Source organism: Oncorhynchus mykiss, chromosome 12, assembly GCF_013265735.2.
Source record: "Oncorhynchus mykiss isolate Arlee chromosome 12, USDA_OmykA_1.1, whole genome shotgun sequence".
NCBI lineage: Eukaryota > Metazoa > Chordata > Actinopteri > Salmoniformes > Salmonidae > Oncorhynchus > Oncorhynchus mykiss.
The window spans coordinates 98,889,307-98,910,716 of record NC_048576.1 but is presented as its reverse complement, the minus strand read 5'-3'; the positions used below and the strand labels follow the sequence as shown (position 1 = coordinate 98,910,716).

General features: G+C 44.4%; 1 protein-coding gene across 1 annotated transcript in view; it reads left to right on the top strand.

Annotated features, from left to right (window-relative positions):
• The first annotated feature begins 4,273 nt into the window (after positions 1–4,273).
• Positions 4,274–21,410, top strand: part of LOC110514497 (glucagon receptor) — a 140,339-nt gene continuing 123,202 nt past the window's right edge. Inside the window, exon 1 of the mRNA XM_036939463.1 lies at positions 4,274–5,230. The gene's annotated coding sequence lies outside the window, so the exon portion shown is untranslated. The remainder of the gene's footprint in view (positions 5,231–21,410) is intronic.

The window sequence follows — 21,410 nt, the reverse complement described above, 5'->3', positions numbered from 1 at the left end:
CTTTTGACTAGAGCCCTTTGGCCAATGGCACCCTATTCCCTATATAGTGCACTACTTTTGACTAGAGCCCTTTGGCCAATGGCACCCTATTCCCTATATAGTGCACTACTTTTGATTAGAGCCCTATGCCAAGTGACCCCTACTCCCTACATACTACACTACTGTTGACCTATGGGCCCTGGTCAAAAGTAATGCATTATTAAGTGACTAGCCTGGTAATGGCAGCCATTCTTTTCTCCTGACTTCAGACTCACGTACATCTTTCCTGCAGTCAAATGACCAAATCTCCCTCTGGTGGCCTCATGGGTAGAAGGTTATTCATATTTTTCATAGTTTCATAATTAATAATTATTATTATTATTTTTTTAATCTGCAGAAAATCTGGTGTTTCAATGTGAGAACATTGGACTACATTTCAACTCTGTATCTGACATGGTTCAGGGGTCTTCTTTTGTTCAAGCCCATAACCATGTGTGTGAAGTGTATACTTTTGTTTCAAAGTAGATTTGTTTAAGACTACCCAGAAACACTCTGTGTGGCGCTGATTTCGCCCACTGCAGTAAAAGGTTTAAAGTACCAGTCAGTAATACCAGATGGATTCTGTTCTCAGCTCCTCCCACAGTCTGGTTAAAGTACCAGTCAGTAATACCAGATGCATTCTGTTCTCAGCTCCTCCCACAGTCTGGTTAAAGTTCCAGTCCGTAATACCAGATGGATTCTGTTCTCAGCTCCTCCCACAGTCTGGTTAAAGTTCCAGTCAGTAATACCAGATGGATTCTGTTCTCAGCTCCTCCCACAGTCTGGTTAAAGTACCAGTCAGTAATACCAGATGGATTCTGTTCTCAGCTCCTCCCACAGTCTGGTTAAAGTACCAGTCAGTAATACCAGATGGATTCTGTTCTCAGCTCCTCCCACAGTCTGGTTAAAGTACCAGTCAGTAATACCAGATGGATTCTGTTCTCAGCTCCTCCCACAGTCTGGTTAAAGTACCAGACAATAATACCAGATGGATTCTGTTCTCAGCTCCTCCCACAGTCTGGTTAAAGTTCCAGTCCGTAATACCAGATGGATTCTGTTCTCAGCTCCTCCCACAGTCTGGTTAAAGTTCCAGTCAGTAATACCAGATGGATTCTGTTCTCAGCTCCTCCCACAGTCTGGTTAAAGTACCAGTCAGTAATACCAGATGGATTCTGTTCTCAGCTCCTCCCACAGTCTGGTTAAAGTACCAGTCAGTAATACCAGATGCATTCTGTTCTCAGCTCCTCCCACAGTCTGGTTAAAGTACCAGTCAGTAATACCAGATGCATTCTGTTCTCAGCTCCTCCCACAGTCTGGTTAAAGTACCAGTCAGTAATACCAGATGGATTCTGTTCTCAGCTCCTCCCACAGTCTGGTTAAAGTACCAGTCAGTAATACCAGATGCATTCTGTTCTCAGCTCCTCCCACAGTCTGGTTAAAGTACCAGTCATTAATACCAGATGGATTCTGTTCTCAGCTCCTCCCACAGTCTGGTTAAAGTACCAGTCATTAATACCAGATGGATTCTGTTCTCAGCTCCTCCCACAGTCTGGTTAAAGCAGTCCCTTAACGCTGGGTCAGTTTAGCATTTCCCCCACTCCTAGTTAAGGTTAGGAGTGGGGGAAAGGAATCTAATCCTAGATCTGTACCTAGGGGGAACATCACCTTTGAGGGTTTCCCTTCACATATCAATTTGGATTCCAGGCTATCCCCCCCTCTCTGACCTCAGGATTATATTATTTGAAGTAATGAATTAAAACACTTAATTTTCAACCCAGTCAGAAGTCAGTCACACATAACATGAGGGGTCAGTGAGGCGTGGAACAGAAGAGTTTATTTCAGCTTGACATTTCAGAGCTGCTCCGAGGCAGAGGAGGACAAGAGGGGTTGAAGGAGGTGACAGAAGGACGGAGGGGTGAAGAGGAACTCAGGGGAGGAGGGGTTTGGGTCAAAACCCCTTCCTTTAGGGTTTGGGCAAAGGGGGGGGGGACATGCATGAAGAAGGGTGAGGGTGGCTGTTGAGGACGAGGAAGTTCAAGCTCATTTTCATGGCACTCTAAGGCAAAGGGGAAAATGAGGATGAAGGAGGGGTGGGTTAAATCCCCCCCCCCCCCCCCTGTTCCTCTAGGGTTTGTTGCACAGCGTGACACTGACTGGTCACAGACAATAATGTAATGGAAGCGTCAGAACACATCCCCACAAGGGAGTGAGATGAAATGAAGCAACGTATGTGAACATCATCAGACTAATGACACTGCGGGGAGAGACAGGCTGGTCTCATCCAGGGCAGAGGGGTCAGGGTTAAGTAGTCATAAAGCCTTCCAAGTGCTGATTCTAATATTATTTTAGCCTTTCAGATCATAATGAATACGATTACATGGACAGGGGGACCCGATCCTAGATCAGCACTCCTACTCTACGGCTCTGAATACTGGTCCTATTAGATTACATGGACAGGGGGAACCTGATCCTAGACCAGCTCTATGACTGAATACTGGTCCTATTAGATTACATGGACAGGGGGGACCTGATCCTAGATCAGCACTCCTACTCTACGGCTCTGAATACTGGTCCTATTAGATTACATGGACAGGGGGGACCTGATCCTAGACCAGCTCTATGACTGAATACTGGTCCTATTAGATTACATGGACAGGGGGGACCTGATCCTAGACCAGCTCTATGACTGAATACTGGTCCTATTAGATTACATGGACAGGGGGACCTGATCCCAGACCAGTTATATGACTGAATACTGGTCCTATCAGATTACATGGACAGGTGGGACCTGATCCCAGACCAGCACTCCTTGACATTTTGTGAATACAGGCCCAGGGCCATGGGGTTAGGCAGGGTCAAGGGACCGAGACAAGACTGAGACCAAAGCGGTGATGTTAACTGGTGTTTAGGGAAGTAGTGAAGAGCGGTGGCTGTAGCAACCATGTGACCACGGTAACGTTCAGGAATTTGGTAACCATGGAAAAGTCACGTGTGACGTTGTAGGATTCTGTTAAGGATTGTTTTACTCTACGCGGGTCAGTATGTGGCTCAGTCAGTTAGATCGTGGTGCCAACAATAGCCGAGGTTGTAGGTTCAATTCCTGTAGGGATCACACACTGACAATGGACATGCTCTCAGTGTACCGCAAGTCACTTTGGATGGAAGTGTCTTCTCCCAAATAATAATATTATTGTAGTGCCTCGGCCACACACACACACACGCCACTTTCTCTACCCTCTAACTACCCTCTTGCCTTCCGCCTCCTCTTACGTAATGTCGTTCGCATCCCAAATGGAACCTTATTCCCTATTTTGCGCACTAATTTTGACCAGGACCCATAAGGGGTCTGGTCAAAAGTAGGGCACTATAAGGTGAATAGGGTGCCATTTGGTACACAGGCGTCATGACTGCAAATCCAAACTCCATGAAGGCCAAATATGTCACCGATTTCAGACTGTGGCAGGTTTTGCACAACAAAGAGTTGATAATAAATGAAGGGACATATTAAACATGCCACACCAAAACAGTTATATTACTACACAAAGCAGTTCTATTCCTCCCCAAAGCAGTTATATTACTCCACAAAGCAGTTATATTACTCCCCAAAGCAGTTCTATTACTCCACAAAGCAGTTCTATTACTCCACAAAGCAGTTCTATTACTCCACAAAGCAGTTCTATTACTCCACAAAGCAGTTCTATTACTCCACAAAGCAGTTCTATTACTCCACAAAGCAGTTATATTACTCCACAAAGCAGTTCTATTACTCCACAAAGCAGTTATATTACTCCACAAAGAAGCAGCAGCTCCATTACCGCCCCCCTTTAATGATGTAGCTGAGGAGACAGACCACCAGATATACCCTGGTATTATGTAGCTGAGCCATGAGGAGACAGTCCACCAGATATACCCTGGTATTATGTGGCTGAGCCATGAGGAGACAGTCCACCAGATATACCCTGGTATTATGTGGCTGAGGAGACAGACCACCAGATATACCCTGGCAGTATGTGGCTGAGGAGACAGACCACCAGATATACCCTGGCAGTATGTGGCTGAGGAGACAGACAACCAGATGTACCCTGGTATTATGTGGCTGAGGAGACAGACCACCAGATATACCCTGGCAGTATGTGGCTGAGCCATGAGGAGACAGACCACCAGATATACCCTGGCATTATGTGGCTGAGCCATGAGGAGACAGACCACCAGATATACCCTGGCATTATGTGGCTGAGGAGACAGACCACCAGATATACCCTGGCATTATGTGGCTGAGCCATGAGGAGACAGACCACCAGATATACCCTGGCATTATGTGGCTGAGCCATGATGAGAAACTAAAATGTTTTTTGTCCATTGCGTATTTCCGTTTGCTGAGCTTTTTGATAAAGCCTGGAATAAAATAAAAAGGTTGACCTATAATTAAATTAAACATTTAGTTCCAGACACAAAGCAAAGTGCACTTACACTGAACAAAAATATAAAGTCAACATGTAAAGTGTTGGTCCCATTTTTCAAGAGCTGAAATAAAATATCCCGGAAATGTTAGGCCTGTCAATCCCTAAATGTCCATTAATTATGATCCATATAATAATTTACATTTCCTGTTGCTGCAGGATTCTTTTCCTGCTGTAGCAAACTGGCTCAAATTAAGATCCTACACCTGTAGTAGCATAACATATTTTGTAACGTGTTTTGTTTGGCGACTCCAAGTAAAATCGTACAATCATTAAAACGGAATATGATGGACATACCTGTGCGCGTCGTTTTTCTCTTCATCATCTTTGGTGGCTAATAAGATAAGAGAGCGATGATACTCCCGCCAGAAGCTACAGAGTCGGGGCAGCTACAGAGTCTTGGCCCCTTCTGTTTGACGTCACACCGGTGCAAAACTGACACCGCGCGCACTGACTGTGTGGCTCTCCTCTCATTGCACCCAAACGCGCGCCGGTCGATGTCTCCTGCGCTCCTCCGAATCGAGTTCTGAGACTAGAAGTACATGAAACATCAGCGTCAAACTCTGTAGTCCTTACTGTCGGTTCTAGAAGACTGTACCGTTATTCTGCGTTCTCTCTCTATCTCTTTGAAAGTTGGATTATGAGCGCAGCTCGTTCGGCAGGATATAGTCCGTTTTCCAGCGGTTCCTCAGAAGATGACCAGCGGTGAAACTGAGATAGGGAACAGCGAAAGGAGGTCGATGCTGCCAAAGGTAGGCTAGCCCACTAAACTACCCTACTATCCTAATTTGTAATGCTGCAGTTTACAGTACGTTGGATCGGTGGTGGGTTATGGGCTTTGTCTGTTTTATTTTGAGTAGCTACGCGCATTGCAAAAACGTATAGATTATGTTGTAATAACATTTAGCTTCACTGAAAGTTATTTATTCTCAGATCTAAAGGTCACCGCGTTTCACTGACGACACATCTGTTTTACGCAATGCCTGGTTTATTGTGTTATATTTGTTTAATGCCGAGAGAGAGAGACAGCAAGACACACAGAGAGAGGGAGACAGCAAGACACACAGAGAGAGGGAGACAGCAAGACACATAGAGAGAGAGGGAGAGACAGCAAGACACATAGAGAGAGAGGGAGAGACAGCAAGACACACAGAGAGAGAGAGGGAGAGACAGCAAGACACATAGAGAGAGAGAGAGGGAGACAGCAAGACACACACAGAGAGAGAGGGAGAGACAGCAAGACACACACAGAGAGGGAGACACAGCAAGACACACACAGAGAGGGAGACAGCAAGACACACACAGAGAGAGAGGGAGAGACAGCAAGACACATAGAGAGAGACAGCAAGACACACACAGAGAGAGAGGGGGGGGGAGGGAGAAATAGATAGGGAGATAGAGATAGGAAGAAAGAGACAGGGAGAAAGAGACAGGGAGAAAGAGAGAAGGAGAAATAGATAGGGAGATAGGGAGATAATTAGTGCACGGGTTCTTAGCGCTTGCTTTGATATGATTGGCATTTTTGCTGCTGACTTCTGCATCCCTCCGCTGGCAGTGGGCACTGCCCCCTTGCCTACCGCGCTGTTCTGGGGGCATGGGATTATGATGTCACCTGGGGGTGTCCGCATGAGAAATAGAGTGCAACTACATTCTCAGCCTGAAGTGGTAGCCTGTACTCTGGCTAAATATTACTGCTGTAATAATTAGCGTTGTTGGGTTTGAATGTATAGGAGGAGAGGCTACTTCTTGAAACAAATCTGTCTATAATAGTTTTTAAAGTTACATGTTGGTTCAACTGAGGAGGATTCTTGTGTAGGCTTTGCTCTGACATATCATTTATAAGGGTCCTTTCTAACTATATGTAGGCAAGCATTTTTCACTGAATAGGAGGAATGGAACGCATGTTTTTATGATTAAAAAGTGCTAATTATATATTTAAAACGTAAAATATTTCATAAGAAGTTGAATAAAAAAATATCTGCAGTATTTATTTCAGAATTAGAAACAACAAACGATATTACCAGCTGTTTGATAATGGTTACGTTGTGTAGAGATGAATGTGATATTTAAAAATGTACAGCAAGTTTGCCTTTGATGTGCAATATGTAAATACAGCATTCACACAATGGTATAAAAATAGTATTTTGAGATATATATATATATATATATATATATATGGAGGTAAGGATATATATATATATATATTCTTTATGAGTAGGGCTGGGTGGTGAATTTACCTAATGCGTAACCATATTTTCCAGTTTCGCAGCACTTGTTCGTGCTACGGTGGACAATGTCTCTGTTTTGTAATTGTCACATACAGAATAGTGTTTACTTTTCTGTTTCCACACTCTATGACAGCAGTATCTGCTCCAGATAATATGAAATATGTGTTGGCGCTCATCGGCGCAATTAGCCACGCTGTTGCGCGACTCTAGCCCCAGGCATGCGCTGGACGCGAGTGAAAGCGCGAGAGTGCACGTCAAACCCAAATGGATCAGAATTTCAGAACCTTCTAGAAATCTCTCTCAATTCAAACCGCAACGTTAAGGCTACATAGTATATATTATTTCCATGACTCTATATATGCCTATCCAGGTTTGGGGAGTAACGGATTACATGTAATCGTTACATGTAAGGGATTACAAAAAACGTGTAACTGTAATCCACAATAAGTACAAAAATATTGTAATCAGATTATTTTGAAAAACTAGATTACTTCAAGAATGACTTAAATTCAGAAAGGATGTGTGCGAAAATAATCTTTGACACTTCTGTTTTCTCAATAACCTTAAAATCAGCATTGAAAAAAATTGAAGTTTGTTCCACAAATATGTCGTTCTGCCCCTGAACAGGCAGTTAACCCACTGTTCCTAGGCCGTCATTGAAAATAAGAATTTGTTCTTAATTAACTGACTTGCCTGGTTAAATAAAGGTAAATAAAAATAAATGAGCGAATCTGACCACAAGACAGAGACCACTATGACGACGCACCAAATGTGTTTGATGGATTTGCGAGAAAAGAGCAGGAATGGGCTTTTGTAGGCTACAGTCCAAACTATGTCTTCCAATGGTACGACTGCTGTCGACATCCAAAGATTATTACATTTGAATAAACGCGTGGAGGTCAGGATGACAGCAGTGGTGTTGTCTACGGTGATACTGATACCACTTATTATTGATATCTACATAGCGCATTGATGTGCATTACACTGCTACTCTCTCATTTAGCTATTTGCGCCGTACGGATTGTGGTTGTTGTGGATTGCTGTTCACAAATCTAAATGTATATTTGAACCGAATAATGTTTGAATTCGGGAAGTTTAAGCTGCCTGTCAATCATTGTTTTTTAAACCAGTGGACAGCCAGTGAAAAATGCGCTCTTGCAACAGCAGCACAGTGCGGATCCCAGCCTATGGAACAACAGCTGCATAGTGCGGATCCCAGCCTATGGAACAACAGCTGCATAGTGCGGATCCCAGCCTATGGAACAACAGCTGCATAGTGCGGATCCCAGCCTATGGAACAACAGCTGCATAGTGAGGATCCCAGCCTATGGAACAACAGCTGCACAGTGCGGATCCCAGCCTATGGAACAACAGCTGCATAGTGTGGATCCCAGCCTATGGAACAACAGCTGCACAGTGCGGATCCCAGCCTACGGAACAACAGCTGCATAGTGAGGATCCCAGCCTATGGAACAACAGCAGCACAGTGCGGATCCCAGCCTATGGAACAACAGCTGCATAGTGTGGATCCCAACCTATGGAACAACAGCTGCATAGTGTGGATCCCAGCCTATGGAACAACAGCTGCACAGTGAGGATCCCAGCCTATGGAACAACAGCTGCACAGTGCGGATCCCAGCCTATGGAACAACAGCTGCATAGTGTGGATCCCAACCTATGGAACAACAGCTGCATAGTGTGGATCCCAGCCTATGGAACAACAGCTGCATAGTGTGGATCCCAACCTATGGAACAACAGCTGCATAGTGTGGATCCCAGCCTATGGAACAACAGCTGCATAGTATGGATCCCAGCCTATGGAACAACAGCTGCATAGTGTGGATCCCAGCCTATGGAACAACAGCTGCATAGTGTGGATCCCAGCCTATGGAACAACAGCTGCATAGTGTGGATCCCAGCCTATGGAACAACAGCTGCACAGTGCGGATCCCAGCCTATGGAACAACAGCTGCACAGTGCGGATCCCAGCCTATGGAACAACAGCTGCACAGTGCGGATCCCAGCCTATGGAACAACAGCTGCACAGTGCGGATCCCAGCCTATGGAACAACAGCTGCATAGTGTGGATCCCAGCCTATGGAACAACAGCTGCATAGTGCGGATCCCAGCCTATGGAACAACAGCTGCATAGTGCAGATCCCAGCCTATGGAACAACAGCTGCATAGTGTGGATCCCAACCTATGGAACAACAGCTGCATAGTGTGGATCCCAGCCTATGGAACAACAGCTGCATAGTGTGGATCCCAGCCTATGGAACAACAGCTGCATAGTGCGGATCCCAGCCTATGGAACAACAGCTGCATAGTGCAGATCCCAGCCTATGGAACAACAGCTGCATAGTGCGGATCCCAGCCAACGGAATAAAAGTAGGGCTTTTAATGCTCAATCTAATTCATGCTGATAAAATAATAAATCCAAAGGCCTAATGGACACATGGTCAAATTCGCACACTGTTGATAGACTAAAAGGGGCAATCTGTCGTTGCTACATCCATTTCTGTTCATGGACTTCTTCGGTATTCTAAATGCCTACTGCTTGCAAAATTGTCCTGCCTTTCAAGAATGCCTGACTTGCTTCACCTTGCTTTTAAGTTTCAGTAGATGCTCTTATTTAGCGCGGTTTACAGGATGAACTAGGGTTAAGTGGCTCTTATTTAGTGCGGTTTACAGGATGAACTCGGGTTAAGTGGCTCTTATTTAGCGCGGTTTACAGGATGAACTCGGGTTAAGTGGCTCTTATTTAGCGCGGTTTACAGGATGAACTCGGGTTAAGTGGCTCTTATTTAGCGCGGTTTACAGGATGAACTAGAGTTAAGTGGCTCTTATTTAGCATGTTTACAGGATGAACTAGGGTTAAGTGGCTCTTATTTAGCGCGGTTTACAGGATGAACTAGAGTTAAGTGGCTCTTATTTAGAGCGTTTACAGGATGAACTAGAGTTAAGTGGCTCTTATTTAGCGCGTTTACAGGATGAACTAGGGTTAAGTGGCTCTTATTTAGAGCGTTTACAGGATGAACTAGGGTTAAGTGGCTCTTATTTAGCGCGTTTACAGGATGAACTAGGGTTAAGTGGCTCTTATTTAGAGCGTTTACAGGATGAACTAGGGTTAAGTGGCTCTTATTTAGCGCGTTTACAGGATGAACTAGGGTTAAGTGGCTCTTATTTAGCGCGTTTACAGGATGAACTAGGGTTAAGTGGCTCTTATTTAGCGCGTTTACAGGATGAACTAGAGTTAAGTGGCTCTTATTTAGCGCGGTTTACAGGATGAACTAGGGTTAAGTGGCTCTTATTTAGAGCGTTTACAGGATGAACTAGAGTTAAGTGGCTCTTATTTAGAGCGTTTACAGGATGAACTAGAGTTAAGTGGCTCTTATTTAGCGCGGTTTACAGGATGAACTAGGGTTAAGTGGCTCTTATTTGGAGCGTTTACAGGATGAACTAGAGTTAAGTGGCTCTTATTTAGAGCGTTTACAGGATGAACTAGAGTTAAGTGGCTCTTATTTAGCGCGTTTACAGGATGAACTAGGGTTAAGTGGCTCTTATTTAGCGCGTTTACAGGATGAACTAGGGTTAAGTGGCTCTTATTTAGCGCGGTTTACAGGATGAACTAGGGTTAAGTGGCTCTTATTTAGCGCGGTTTACAGGATGAACTAGAGTTAAGTGGCTCTTATTTAGCGCGGTTTACAGGATGAACTAGGGTTAAGTGGCTCTTATTTAGCGCGGTTTACAGGATGAACTAGGGTTAAGTGGCTCTTATTTAGCGCGGTTTACAGGATGAACTAGAGTTAAGTGGCTCTTATTTAGAGCGTTTACAGGATGAACTAGAGTTAAGTGGCTCTTATTTAGCGCGTTTACAGGATGAACTAGGGTTAAGTGGCTCTTATTTAGCGCGTTTACAGGATGAACTAGGGTTAAGTGGCTCTTATTTAGCGCGGTTTACAGGATGAACTAGGGTTAAGTGGCTCTTATTTAGCACGGTTTACAGGATGAACTAGAGTTAAGTGGCTCTTATTTAGCGCGGTTTACAGGATGAACTAGGGTTAAGTGGCTCTTATTTAGCGCGGTTTACAGGATGAACTCGGGTTAAGTAGCTCTTATTTAGCGCGGTTTACAGGAGGAACTAGGGTTAAGTGGCTCTTATTTAGCGGAGGAACTCGGGTTAAGTGGCTCTTATTTAGCGGAGGAACTCGGGTTAAGTGGCTCTTATTTAGCACGGTTTACAGGAGGAACTCGGGTTAAGTGGCTCTTATTTAGCGCGGTTTACAGGAGGAACTCGGGTTAAGTGGCTCTTATTTAGCGCGGTTTACAGGATGAACCAGGGTTAAGTGGCTTGCTGAAGAGAACATCGGCAGATTTCTCACCTAGCCGGCTCAGGGATTTGAACCAGCAACTTTTCGGGTTACTGGCCCAACGCTCTTAACCACTAGGCTTCCAGCCGCCCTTTTCTGGTTAGCTTACAAGTTTCACCATTCAATTACTTCAGGTCTACAGGAGTGCAGGTTTCACCACAGCACAGACCGGGAAGATATGTTGGCACATGAGAAGTATTAGAATATGGCAGATATTGGTGAATTATTATTATTGCATTCTATCCATGCTGGCTTTGGGCTACCTGAGACAGGAAACAGATAGGTGGGAGGGAGGGCGTGCAGTCTGTCTTTCACGGGCTACCTGAGACAGGAAACAGATAGGTGGGAGGGAGAGCATACAGTCTGTCTTTCATAGGCTACCTGAGACAGGAAACAGATAGGTGGGAGGGAGGGCGTACAGTCTGTCTTTCACGGGCTACCTGAGACAGGAAGCAGATAGGTAGGGCGTATAGTCTGTCTTCCGGCGGCTACCTGAGACAGGAAGCAGATAGGTGGGAGGGAGGGCGTACAGTCTGTCTTCCGCCGGCTACCTGAGACAGGAAGCAGATAGGTAGGGCGTGCAGTCTGTCTTCCGCTGGCTACCTGAGACAGGAAGCAGATAGGGAGGGTGTACCGTCTGTCTTCCGGCGGGCTACCTGAGACAGGAAACAGATAGGTGGGAGGGAGGGCGTACAGTCTGTTTTCCCGCGGGCTACCTGAGACAGGAAGCAGATAGGTAGGGCGTACAGTCTGTCTTTCGTAGGCTACCTGAGACAGGAAACAGATAGGTAGGGCGTACAGTCTGATTCCGGCGGGCTACCTGAGACAGGAAGCAGATAGGTGGGAGGGAGGGAGTACAGTCTGTCTTTCGTAGGCTACCTGAGACAGGAAACAGATAGGTAGGGCGACACAGTCTGTCTTTCACAAGCTACCTGAGACAGGAAGCTGTACTACTGCCACTACGCTGATCATTAATTATTGACTACCATTAGTATCTATTGATCCTGCTACTGGTCACTATTACTCCTGTTTACATTATTATTATTATTATTTATCCTGCTACCAGTCACCTTCTACATGTACATATCTACCTCAGTACTCCAGAATCTCTGCCTACATGGACATATCTACCTCAGTACTCCAGAATCTCTGCCTACATGTACATATCTACCTCAGTACTCCAGAATCTCTGCCTACATGGACATATCTACCTCAGTACTCCAGAATCTCTGCCTACATGGACATATCTACCTCAGTACTCCAGTATCTCTGCCTACATGTACATATCTACCTCAGTACTCCAGAATCTCTGCCTACATGGACATATCTACCTCAGTACTCCAGTATCTCTGCCTACATGTAGATATCTACCTCAGTACTCCAGTATCTCTGCCTACATGTACATATCTACCTCAGTACTCCAGTATCTCTGCCTACATGGACATATCTACCTCAGTACTCCAGAATCTCTGCCTACATGTACATATCTACCTCAGTACTCCAGAATCTCTGCCTACATGTACATATCTACCTCAGTACTCCAGAATCTCTGCCTACATGGACATATCTACCTCAGTACTCCAGAATCTCTGCCTACATGGACATATCTACCTCAGTACTCCAGAATCTCTGCCTACATGTACATATCTACCTCAGTACTCCAGTATCCCTGCACATTGTAAATGTGGTATTTGCACTGACCCTGTATATAGCCTCCTCTCATTTCTTATTTCTCCTGTTCTCTTTGTTATTTATATATATATATATATAAAATATATAAAATAATAATAATGTTATTAGTTATACTATTTTGATATTGATTACTATCGTGTAGAGCTTTTCTGCAACAGCCGTTGGTGGAAGAAGGTGAGGACCAAGGTGCAGCGCGGTACGTGTTCATCTTGTTTATTTAACTGAACACTGAATAACCAAAACAACAACAAAACAACAACCGAAAACAGCTCCGTCAGGTGCAACCCACACTAAACAGAAAGCAACTACCCACACCACACAGGTGGGAAAAGGCTACCTTAGTATGGTTCTCAATCAGAGACAATGACAGACAGCTGCCTCTGATTGAGAACCACACCCGGCCAAACAACACAGAAATCCAAAACATAGAAAATGAACATAGAATGCCCACCCTAGTCACACCCTGGCCTAACCAAAATAGAGAATAAAAGCCTCTCTATGGCCTAGGGTGTGACAATTTCACTGTGCTTGTGCATGTGACAATAAAACTTGAACTGAAAACTTGAACTGATCTGAAGAAAAAAAACACTACTTACAAAATATCTTTCTCCGAGCTCATGGTATGAGTATAAAATAAACACATTTCATTTTGGAGTCACTTTTATTGTAAAAAGGAATAGAATACGTTTCTAAACATATTATTGGATTCTACCGTGATTAGGGATAGTCCTGAATGAATCACGAAGCACGACGAATGTCACAGACGCACAAAACTCACACCCGCCAGGACATGTGAACCTCTCACCATGACAACAACAGGAGAGGTTAGCATGTCTTTGGGGTATGATATTTTAATGCGTCTGTAACTTTCTCACTCATCATTATTCACGGTTCCATTAGAGTAATCTGTAATCACTGCCGGACACCGTACTGCGTTCCCAATCGGACACTTCCCCCAGTGCACTATTTTTAAATAGGGCCCACAGGGGGTTCTGGTCAAAAGTAGTGCACTAAATAGGGAACTGGATGCCATTTGGGACATGGCCCTTGTGCACCCTACTGTCTTCTTCTCTCCACACTGACAGGCAGTGTCCTATAAACCTGGTTAGAGTCATAGTGTAGTTGTAACAGACATTTATATTAAGTGTGTAATTATGTAGTTGTTTAAGCGAGAAAACAATACAATATTACAACATCTGCTCATGTCACCTGTGTACACAGCTGTCGCCACGAGACTAGAAACATACACCTTAAAGTACTTATGTACCATAAACCCATCAGCCAATCAGATCATTTATCAAACATGAAGCAACCAATCAGATCATTTATCAAACATGAAGCAACCAATCAGATCATTTATCAAACATGAAGCAACCAACCACATCATTTATCAAACATGAAGCAACCAATCAGATCATTTATCAAACATGAAGCAACCAACCACATCATTTATCAAACATGAAGCAACCAATCAGATCATTTATCAAACATGAAGCAACCAACCACATCATTTATCAAACATGAAGCAACCAATCAGATCATTTATCAAACATGAAGCAACCAACCACATCATTTATCAAACATGAAGCAACCAATCAGATCATTTATCAAACATGAAGCAACCAATCAGATCATTTATCAAACATGAAGAAACCAATCAGATCATTTATCAAACATGAAGCAACCAATCAGATAATTTATCAAACATGAAGAAACCAAACAGATAATTTATCAAACATGAATCAACCAATCAGATAATTTATCAAACATGAATCAACCAATCAGATCATTTATCAAACATGAAGAAACCAATCAGATCATTTATCAAACATGAAGAAACCAATCAGATCATTTATCAAACATGAATCAACCAATCAGATCATTTATCAAACATGAAGCAACCAATCAGATGATTTATCAAACATGAAGCAACCAACCAGAAAATGTATCAAACATGAAGAAACCAATCAGATAATTTATCAAACATGAAGAAACCAATCAGATAATTTATCAAACATGAAGAAACCAATCAGATCATTTATCAAACATGAAGCAACCAATCAGATGATTTATCAAACATGAAGCAACCAACCAGAAAATGTATCAAACATGAAGAAACCAATCAGATAATTTATCAAACATGAAGAAACCAATCAGATGATTTATCAAACATGAAGCAACCAATCAGATCATTTATCAAACATGAAGAAACCAATCAGATAATTTATCAAACATGAAGCAACCAAACACATCATTTATCAAACATGAAGCAACCAATCAGATAATTTATCAAACATGAAGCAACCAAACAGATAATTTATCAAACATGAAGCAACCAATCAGATAATTTATCAAACATGAAGCAACCAACCACATCATTTATCAAACATGAATAAACTATGAGTCCCTATGGAACTCCCAATCACGGTCGGTTGTGATACAGCCTGGAGTCAAACCAGGGTCTGTAGTGACACCTTAAGCACTGAGATGCAGTGCCTTAGACCGCTGTGCCGCTGGTGTGTGTGTGTGTGTGTGTGTGTGTGTGTGTGTGTGTGTGTGTGTGTGTGTGTGTGTGTGTGTGTGTGTGTGTGTGTGTGTGTGTGTGTGTGTGTGTGTGTGTGTGTGTGTGTGTGTGTGTTGTATCTGTGAGACTATCCAGAAGCTCTGAATATGAACATGCATCAGATGACAGGGTTCTGCATTAACAACATTCTTCCTCACATGTGGTCTCTCTCTCTGTCTCTCTCTCTCTCTCTCTGTCTCTCTCTCTCTCTCTGTGTCTCTGTCTGTCTGCCTGTCTGTCTGTCTGTCTCTCTCTCTCTCTCTCTCTCTCGTTGCTCTAAAGTACTTCTGGTTTCCTTGGAAGTCTGGCCTCGAGGTAAATAACTTCTTGTTGAATGATGTAATATGAAAGCATATTCATACAAAGTAGCATTCTAGGAGCAACCCAGACTCCTCATGAACAGCTGTGATGTACAGGTCAACCCAGACTCCTCAGCAACCCAGACTCCTCATGATCAGCTGTGATGTACAGGTCAACCCAGACTCCTCATGAACAGCTGTGATGTACAGGTCAACCCAGACTCCTCATGAACAGCTGTGATGTACAGGTCAACCCAGACTCCTCATGAACAGCTGTGATGTACAGGTCAACCCAGACTCCTCATGAACAGCTGTGATGTACAGGTCAACCCAGACTCCTCATGAACAGCTGTGATGTACAGGTCAACCCAGACTCCTCATGAACAGCTGTGATGTACAGGTCAACCCAGACTCCTCATGAACAGCTGTGATGTACAGGTCAACCCAGACTCCTCATGAACAGCTGTGATGTACAGGTCAACCCAGACTCCTCATGAACAGCTGTGATGTACAGGTCAACCCAGACTCCTCATGAACAGCTGTGATGTACAGGTCAACCCAGACTCCTCATGAACAGCTGTGATGTACAGGTCAACCCAGACTCCTCATGATCAGCTGTGATGTACAGGTCAACCCAGACTCCTCATGATCAGCTGTGATGTACAGGTCAACCCAGACTCCTCATGAACAGCTGTGATGTACAGGTCAACCCAGACTCCTCATGAACAGCTGTGATGTACAGGTCAACCCAGACTCCTCATGAACAGCTGTGATGTACAGGTCAACCCAGACTCCTCATGAACAGCTGTGATGTACAGGTCAACCCAGACTCCTCATGATCAGCTGTGATGTACAGGTCATCCCAGACTCCTCATGAACAGCTGTGATGTACAGGTCAACACAGACTCCTCATGAACAGCTGTGATGTACAGGTCACCCCAGACTCCTCATGATCAGCTGTGATGTACAGGTCATCCCAGACTCCTCATGAACAGCTGTGATGTTCAGGTCAACCCAGACTCCTCATGATCAGCTGTGATGTACAGGTCATCCCAGACTCCTCATGAACAGCTGTGATGTACAGGTCAACCCAGACTCCTCATGAACAGCTGTGATGTACAGGTCAACCCAGACTCCTCATGAACAGCTGTGATGTACAGGTCAACCCAGACTCCTCATGATCAGCTGTGATGTACAGGTCAACCCAGACTCCTCATGATAAGCTGTGATGTACAGGTCAACCCAGACTCCTCATGAACAGCTGTGATGTACAGGTCAACCCAGACTCCTCATGAACAGCTGTGATGTACAGGTCAACCCAGACTCCTCATGAACAGCTGTGATGTACAGGTCATCCCAGACTCCTCATGAACAGCTGTGATGTACAGGTCAACCCAGACTCCTCATGAACAGCTGTGATGTACAGGTCATCCCAGACTCCTCATGAACAGCTGTGATGTACAGGTCAACCCAGACTCCTCATGAACAGCTGTGATGTACAGGTCAACCCAGACTCATCATTAACAGCTGTGATGTACAGGTCAACCCAGACTCCTCATGAACAGCTGTGATGTACAGGTCAACCCAGACTCCTCATGATCAGCTGTGATGTACAGGTCAACCCAGACTCCTCATGATCAGCTGTGATGTACAGGTCATCCCAGACTCCTCATGAACAGCTGTGATGTACATGTCAACCCAGACTCCTCATGATCAGCTGTGATGTACAGGTCAACCCAGACTCCTCATGATCAGCTGTGATGTACAGGTCAACCCAGACTCCTCATGATCAGCTGTGATGTACAGGTCAACCCAGACTCCTCATGATCAGCTGTGATGTACAGGTCAACCCAGACTCCTCATGATCAGCTGTGATGTACAGGTCAACCCAGACTCCTCATGATCAGCTGTGATGTACAGGTCAACCCAGACTCCTCATGATCAGCTGTGATGTACAGGTCAACCCAGACTCCTCATGATCAGCTGTGATGTACAGGTCAACACCTTCCCATTGGGCAAAAACTGGTTGAATCAAATCAATTTTTTCACGTCATTTTAAAAAAATCCAATGTGACGACACAAGAAAAAAATGTAACACATTTTTGTTGATTTTTACGTGGCATTCAAGTGGCGTTCAAGTCACTCAACCAAATGTAAATCAAAACTAGACGTTGAGATGACATCTGTGCCCAGTGGGATGTGACAGGAAGTAGGGGCAAACTGAACAGATTTAAGGCATCTGTGTTTGTGACAAACTCTCATGTTGGTCTCTCTATAAACATGAGAGCTGTCATGTCTCTGCTGTGTTCCGATGCTGTGCCGTTATAGGCCTTCGTTCTCCACTGAAGGGTTTTGTTAATATGGATGTATGTGTGTACATCTCTTTACCAGGCCGAGGCTTTTATCTAGTGCAACTAACTGTCTCTGTCAGGGACGGTACAGAGTTCACAAAACAAGGCAACGTACACAAGGACAAAGGTTCATCGTCAACAACACTGCAATACACAGCCAGTCAGATGGGTAGTTACCAGGTTGGTGATGGTTACTACGGGACCCAGCCAGTCAGATGGGTAGTTACCAGGTTGGTGATGGTTACTACGGGACACAGCCAGTCAGATGGGTAGTTACCAGGTTGGTGATGGTTATTACAGGACACAGCCAGTCAGATGGGTAGTTACCAGGTTGGTGATGGTTACTACAGGACACAGCCAGTCAGATGGGTAGTTACCAGGTTGGTGATGGTTACTACAGGACACAGCCAGTCAGATGGGTAGTTACCAGGTTGGTGATGGTTACTACAGGACACAGCCAGTCAGATGGGTAGTTACCAGGTTGGTGATGGTTACTACAGGACACAGCCAGTCAGATGGGTAGTTACCAGGTTGGTGATGAGTACTACGGGACACAGCCAGTCAGATGGGTAGTTACCAGGTTGGTGATGGTTACTACGGGACACAGCCAGTCAGATGGGTAGTTACCAGGTTGGTGATGGTTACTACAGGACACAGCCAGTCAGATGGGTAGTTACCAGGTTGGTGATGGTTACTACAGGACACAGCCAGTCAGATGGGTAGTTACCAGGTTGGTGATGGTTACTACAGGACACAGCCAGTCAGATGGGTAGTTACCAGGTTGGTGATGGTTACTACAGGACACAGCCAGTCAGATGGGTAGTTACCAGGTTGGTGATGGTTACTACAGGACACAGCCAGTCAGATGGGTAGTTACCAGGTTGGTGATGGTTACTACAGGACACAGCCAGTCAGATAGGTAGTTACCAGGTTGGTGATGGTTACTACAGGACACAGCCAGTCAGATGGGTAGTTACCAGGTTGGTGATGGTTACTACAGGACACAGCCAGTCAGATGGGTAGTTACCAGGTTGGTGATGGTTACTACAGGACACAGCCAGTCAGATGGGTAGTTACCAGGTTGGTGATGGTTACTACAGGACACAGCCAGTCAGATGGGTAGTTACCAGGTTGGTGATGGTTACTACAGGACACAGCCAGTCAGATGGGTAGTTACCAGGTTGGTGATGGTTACTACAGGACACAGCCAGTCAGATGGGTAGTTACCAGGTTGGTGATGGTTACTACAGGACACAGCCAGTCAGATGGGTAGTTACCAGGTTGGTGATGGTTACTACAGGACACAGCCAGTCAGATGGGTAGTTACCAGGTTGGTGATGGTTACTACGGGACACAGCCAGTCAGATGGGTAGTTACCAGGTTGGTGATGGTTACTACAGGACACAGCCAGTCAGATGGGTAGTTACCAGGTTGGTGATGGTTACTACAGGACACAGCCAGTCAGATGGGTAGTTACCAGGTTGGTGATGGTTACTACAGGACACAGCCAGTCAGATGGGTAGTTACCAGGTTGGTGATGGTTACTACAGGACACAGCCAGTCAGATGGGTAGTTACCAGGTTGGTGATGGTTACTACAGGACACAGCCAGTCAGATGGGTAGTTACCAGGTTGGTGATGGTTACTACAGGACACAGCCAGTCAGATGGGTAGTTACCAGGTTGGTGATGGTTACTTCAGGACACAGCCAGTCAGATGGGTAGTTACCAGGTTGGTGATGGTTACTACAGGACACAGCCAGTCAGATGGGTAGTTACCAGGTTGGTGATGGTTACTACAGGACACAGCCAGTCAGATGGGTAGTTACCAGGTTGGTGATGGTTACTACAGGACACAGCCAGTCAGATGGGTAGTTACCAGGTTGGTGATGGTTACTACAGGACACAGCCAGTCAGATGGGTAGTTACCAGGTTGGTGATGGTTACTACGGGACACAGCCAGTCAGATGGGTAGTTACCAGGTTGGTGATGGTTACTACGGGACACAGCCAGTCAGATGGGTAGTTACCAGGTTGGTGATGGTTACTACAGGACACAGCCAGTCAGATGGGTAGTTACCAGGTTGGTGATGGTTACCAAAGAAAGCTGCAGTAATTCTACCTGCCACATTTTAAAGCTGCAATATGTAACTCACATAGAAATGTGAGTTTTAGATCTGTCATTCTCATTGAAAGCAAGTCTAAGAAGCAATAGATATGTTCTGTGTGCGCTATTTCTATGCGTCCTGTTCTTAAATTTCGTTTTTACATCTTTTTCTTTCGTTTTTGTACACCAGCTTCAAACAGCTGAAAATACTATATTTTTGGTTATGGGAAATCTATTTCACAGCGGTTTAGAAGGTAAAATGATTCTCTCTACATTGCTTGTTGTGTCACATAAACTGAAATTAGGCGAACTATTCAAATTTTATTAACCAGGAAATAGTGCAGCGATTTCTGCATAGTCTACCTTTAACATTTGTTTTAAAGGTTGTAACGTGTGTTGAATGCATGTTGAATAAAGTTTGATTTGAGTTCTTGTAAATACTATTTTTTTTAAAGTTCTGAGTGTTCTCAGGAAGAACAGAAAGCAGGGGGGGGGGGGGGGGGGGGACAGTTTTGGTGGAGCACAGAGATCCGCTTGACAAGAGGGAGAAATCCCCAGTGTGATATTACTGTCGTTAAGGTTTACTGTCACTTGGGCAGGAAAGAGAGATGGGATGAGTGTGACAGGGGGACAGTGTGATCAGGTTAGAATGTGGATGGGTCAAATTCGTCGTCATCTAAGTTGTTCAACAGACATCATCGTCGTCATCATAACTGGTATCTTCAATCTTCAATCTTATCACATTTGTCTGATCTTTCATTTCTATTCACATGTAGTGGTTATTGGGTACTGTGTACCTTGTACAATCAAGCATCACATGTTGACCATCAATTAGAGGGAAACAGTGTGGCTAAATGAACAGGCCTTTAGCAGGACACTGACTGCAATACAAGGGAGGGGTGAAGTAGAAGATTGATTTTAGGAGAGAGGAGAACAGTAGTAGACTGTCTCTTTATCTAAGAGTAGTAGACTGTCTCTATCTCTCTATCTAAGAGTAGAAGGCCTCTCTCTATATATCTCTATCTAAGAGTAGTAGACTGTCTATCTATCATCTACAGTGCCTTGCGAAAGTATTCGGCCCCCTTGAACTTTGCGACCTTTTGCCACATTTCAGGCTTCAAACATAAAGATATAAAACTGTATTTTTTTGTGAAGAATCAACAACAAGTGGGACACAATCATGAAGTGGAACGACATTTATTGGATATTTCAAACTTTTTTAACAAATCAAAAACTGAAAAATTGGGCGTGCAAAATTATTCAGCCCCTTTACTTTCAGTGCAGCAAACTCTCTCCAGAAGTTCAGTGAGGATCTCTGAATGATC